The sequence below is a fragment of the Puma concolor genome, chromosome A3 (genome assembly GCF_028749965.1).
Source record: "Puma concolor isolate L17-30 chromosome A3, mPumCon1.1.hap2, whole genome shotgun sequence".
Lineage (NCBI taxonomy): Eukaryota > Metazoa > Chordata > Mammalia > Carnivora > Felidae > Puma > Puma concolor.
In genome coordinates this window covers 119,883,262-119,888,719 of record NC_141669.1, presented here as the reverse complement: position 1 = coordinate 119,888,719, position 5,458 = coordinate 119,883,262, and positions in this window count along the sequence as shown.

Genomic DNA, 5,458 nt, shown 5'->3' with positions numbered 1-5,458 from the left:
CCTGACTCACGCCATACACTAAAAGTCTATACCAGATGGATTAAGGATTTAAATGTAAACAGTGAAACTTACAGCTTTAGAATGAAATATAGGACAGCCTCTTTACAGATAGGTCCTTGAGGAAAGCTTTTAAACATATTATTCCAAAAATTTAAACCATAAAGGAAATATTTGGTAAGTTTGGCCACCTTCAAGTTGAAAACTTCCATTCATCAAAAACCCCATTAAAAGAATAAAAAGACCAGTTCACGATCTGTAGTAAGATGTTTGCAACTCTCGTTACTAGACAAAGAGTAGCATCCATAATACATAAACAACATCTATGAATCAAAGAGACTAATAAATAACACAATAGAAAATGAACAAAAAAACGTGAACAGAAATTTCATAAAAGAAGGAACATTTGTCATTATTCTCCAAACTGCACACACATGCCTTTCTTTCTGTGGTACGTTCCACAATAAAAATGAAAAAAAAATCCATAATCATTTTTATTTCCTGTAAAAGCAACACATCATTGTACCAACATTAACTTCTTAGTTTTGACAAATGTGCTATGATTGTGCAAGATGTTATCATTAGGAGAATTGAGGTGAAGGATAAATCGGAATTCTTTATACTGTCTTTGCAACTGTTCTGCAAGCCTAAAATTATTTCAAAATAAAAAGATTCCTGTTCAAGTACTGCAGAAGTCAAGCCATGCAGAGACTTGGAGACTAACTCCTCTGAAGAACTTGGATTCTGTTCTGTGAGCCGTGGGGTCAACGGAGGGTTTCCAGAAGGTGGGGCAGAGTCCAATGGATGTGAAAAGACAAAACACAGCTTCTTAAGAGTCTCAAATACTGTCAGAGACGTGGAGGCAGAACTTCCCTTTGGCCAGATGGAGACTGCCTTGACCATGGTCCCTGTGAGTCCCTGTGACGGGGGGACGCGTGGAGGCGAGCCAGGGAGAACACAGCATCCATTGATCAGAGTGGACATCGGGTGGGGAGGGAGAGTCCCACAGCCGGTCGTCACAGGGTCCTGGGGGACACAGGGAGGAAACGGGGGCGGGGGGAGCCAGAGGCTGCGGGGGTTGGTGGGGTTGGGAGGGAAGCCTGGGAACTGAGCATACAACGCCCCCCCACCCCCAACTTCCTGTGTCCTGCAGTCAAACCCTGGAGCTGTCTGCTCCCCCCAGCCTCCAACCTCTGGTACTTCCACCCTCAACAAGTGGCCTCCTTCTCCTCCTTTCTCTCTCTTCTGATGCTCAGGCACACACACCTGCCTCTCCCCCCTCTGCCTCCCTCCCTTCTTCTCAGCTCCCAGGAGAGGCTCTTGCCTTTTCTGAATTTTTTTGTCTTCTCCATCAGAAAATCAGATAAACCTTCTCTTTGATCCCACGCCTCCCTCCTGCCACCCCTTCCTCCTCCTCTCCTTGGCCAAACCTCCTCAAAGCCCCCATTTGTCTGGGGGGGGGGGCTGACTTCTGCTTCTTGCCCTCAGGCCACACTCTCCACTCAACCGCTGGAACCTCCCATCCCATAGATGAGAGCAACACCTTTCCCTTGGCCAACTCACCCCTGCGCCCTGCTTTCTCTCTTTCCGTTACACCCCTCATCCCCCAGAGGTGTTGTGTTTCTTGTCTGTCTCCCTCACCCTGTTGAATTGTGTGTCCTCCCCCCTCCCCCAGCCCTGCTGCTGAATTCCTATGCTGTGGTCCTGACTTCCAGGACCACAGAATGTGTCCTTTTGAGATACGGTCTTTTTTTTTTTTATTTTTTTTTATTTTTTTTTTTTTCAACGTTTATTTATTTTTGGGACAGAGAGAGACAGAGCATGAACGGGGGAGGGGCAGAGAGAGAGGGAGACACAGAATCGGAAACAGGCTCCAGGCTCTGAGCCATCAGCCCAGAGCCTGACGCGGGGCTCGAACTCCCGGACCGCAAGATCGTGACCTGGCTGAAGTCGGACGCCTAACCGACTGCGCCACCCAGGCGCCCCTTGAGATACGGTCTTTACAGAGGTGATGAAGTCAAAATGAGGTCGTTACAGTGGGCCCTCATCCACTATGACTGGTGTCCTCATACAAAGTGGAAATTTGAGCCCGCGTATTCACAGGAACACGTCGCGTGAACATGAAGGTGGCCAATCACAAGCCAACGAGAGAGATCTAGAACAAATCATCCCGTTTCCTCCCTGCCGCCACCTTGATTTCAGACTCTTAGCTTCCAGAACGGGGAGAAAGTAAGTTTTTGTTGTTTAAACTATCCGGTCTATAGTACTTGGTTACCGCAGCCCTACAGACTGATCTAGATGGTGACAGCAGGGACCTCGCTCTGCTCACTCCAGTGTTTCTGGTGCCAATGACAATGCCTGGCACATAGCAGGAACTCAGTAAAAATATTTGTTGTGGGAGGGAATGAAAGGCCTTTTTCTAAACTCAATGGACACTCCTGTTGGTCACCTGGTAATTATTATTATTTTTTAATATATTTCTTAGACGGGGAGGAACCTGTAAGATTCAAAGGGACAAGCCACAAAGAGCATGTCCTCTCAGAGGTGTTCACTGAAACAGGCACCGTGTGCTTAGGTAGATGGGTGACCTTCTAAAGACTTCCACAAACCACTGTGCACCAAACATACGGTGTTCTTACTGTCTTCGTTGTGGAGGCTGGCCTCCACGGTGGCCCCCGGGGACCCCTGCCTCCGTGTAGAGTGCCCTCCCACACCGAATAGGACTGTGACATGGAGGAAATAACAAGGTGTGACTTCCGAGGTTAGGCCATAAGACACGGTGGCTTCCACACTCAGGTCACTGGCTCTGGGGAAAGCCAGCCGCCATGTTGTAAGGCCGCTCAGGCAGCGCCCGCGGGATGAGGAACTGAGGCCTCCTGCCAACAGCCAGCACCAGCCAGCAGCCGTGAGGACCAGGGGCCTCGGAAGCGGGTCTGCCAGCCCCAGTCAAGCCTTCGGGTGACCGCAGCCCTGGCCAACGGCCTTGTGAGAGACTCTGAGCCGCGACAGTGCAACTACACCATTCCTGAGTGCCTCATCCGCAGAAAACTGGGCAACAGTCAACGCTCCTTGTTGCTTTAAGCCGCCGAGTTGAGGAGCCATTTGCTACCCAGCAACATATAAGGAACATGACCTTGGAGACAGCTCCACATCAGTGCACCGAGAGCACTGTCGTTCGGCTCAACGCCTGGCCAAGTTCCCACCACGGATTTTAGCCCTCGATTGAATGGGTCTTTGAGCAGCCTGAACACTGCCTGCCTCTCTCTCCGCCTGGAGCATCCGTGCCTTCACCCAGCTCTCTCCTCACTCTCCTGGGGGCCCGGACACCTCCTGATCTGGCTTCTTGGGGGCTTTTATTCCACCCCTTAGGCCCCGGGGCTTCCTGAGGCTCCATCCTGGGCTCCCTTCCCTTCCCACTCAACAATCATGAGCCCACTCAAACCACCAGGGGGTCAAGGGTCTCCCCCACCCTTCATTGTGCTGCCAGCTCCCCAACCCCCTCTCCATCTCAGATCTCCCGGGAGCCCCAGGTCGTCATCCTCCTGGTCAGGGACATCCCCCACGAGGCTCGAGCCCAGAGTTGCGATCCAAAGGCACCTTCTCGTCAGTCTGGCTCATCCGGGTACGCCTCCATCACGAGTGGCATCCCACTAGGAACCTGATGCCATCCTGGGCCTCCTCTGCCCCCAGAGATAGCAACCACTCCAGCCCTGTGGGTTTGCCTCTCGTACTGGGATGTAAGGTCCGCGAGGGCGAACATTTTGTCTGCTTTGTTCAGTGTGCCCAAACTCAGTGCCTGAATGGGGTCTGGCATACAGTAAATGAATGAATGAATGAGCCTGGATCTAGCCATAAAACTTGCTCTGTAACCCTGAGCAAGTCTGTGTCCCTGTCTGGACCCTAGTTTTTCTCATCCGTGTAACCAAATGTCTCACCAACCAGCTGTGTTTATTAAAAATACAGTTTCTGGTCCTAGCCCTGGGGGTTCTGATCCTAGTGAAGGGGGGATATCTGCGTGAAGCGCCCCTCAAGGGCCACTCTGAGGTGGCAACAGCTTAGACACCATGGCTTTCCAGACCCCGTCTTGCCCTGCAGACCCGAGATGCCGCTTTGACAAGAAACCAGAAGGGGACGGTGGCGCCTGATGGCCCCTGGAGGGCTGGGGGTGGAGGTACGAGGGTGCGGGCACAAAGAAGGCGGCTGTCCCCTCTCCTATCAGGGCTGTGAGACTGAAAGGGGGAGAAAGACCAGCACAGCTGCACAAGACAATTTAGCTCTTTCATGACGAGCTAAGTTCTCGGGCAGGATGACCCTGCCCCCTCCCCGTTGCCGTCCCCACAGCACCATCTGCCCGGTTTTTTCACACTGTCCAGACCCCTTCACCCCAGGAAGAGGCCCAGGGCGTCCTTGGGCGGCCCCAGATTCCTGGAGTGGGGCCACAGAGGGAAGGGGCCACCGCCATGAGAAAGGACTCAGAGGGAGCTAGCACTTTGGGGGAGGAGACAGCACTGCTGGGACTCCCAGGGATGGGGGTAAATCAGGCTAAGGTGTGGCCTTGGAGGCAGGTGTGGCTTGGGGAGCCCCACTTCCTCCTTTTTGGCAGCTCTGACACTCCAAGGTGATGTGGGGACAGTCCACTAACCCTCTGAGCCCCCCTTGCCTTCTCTGTGCCAACTCTGGTGATGCTTTAAAGTAGCCTTCTGGTCCCTGCCATTCCCAACACTCAGATCTTGGGGTAGATCCCTGGGCTAGGGGTCAGAATGGTATATTCTTATCCTGACGCTGCCATGGACATGCTGTGTGGCCTTGGAGAAGACTGTTGCCGTCTCTGGGCCTCTTTGCAAGGCAGGTAGGGTCAGAATGGAGGGTGTCTGAGACAGTCTGTAACTTAATTACCCCGTTCTCACAGCATATCAGGAGTATCAACTATCAACATGACTCATCAGTGTTGATGTTGACCTTGATCCCCTGGTCAGGTTTATACCCTGTAAAGCTGTTGTTCCCTCCTTTCCATACATGCTCTTTGGAAGGAAGTCACCAAGTACGGTTCGCTTTAGGACTGGGGAGTTCTTCTCCATCTCCTCAAGGGCTAAGTATCTGCATAAATTCTTTGGAATTCTTGTGCATGGGAGATTTGTCTATTCTCTCCCATTTATTGATATCCATGTAATGCTTCCAGGTTTTTTTCTTCCTCAGATCATCCCAGCTTTGGTCATTAGGAGCCCTTCCAGTGGGTTCCTGGGTCTTTGTGCCATACTTCCATCATTGTGGGTTTTGTCTGTTTTTTTTAGCACCTCCTTACTTTTTCCAGGCTCACTGTGTATTTCCTACCTCAGTCCTAGAATCAGCGATTTCCCCCTCTGGTTTCTTTTATTGGAGAATGATATTAGAAACCAAGATGTGGGTGTTACGTGTGCTTGTTGCTGCTGGGGTATCATTAGCTTGTAAGCTCCTTCAGTTA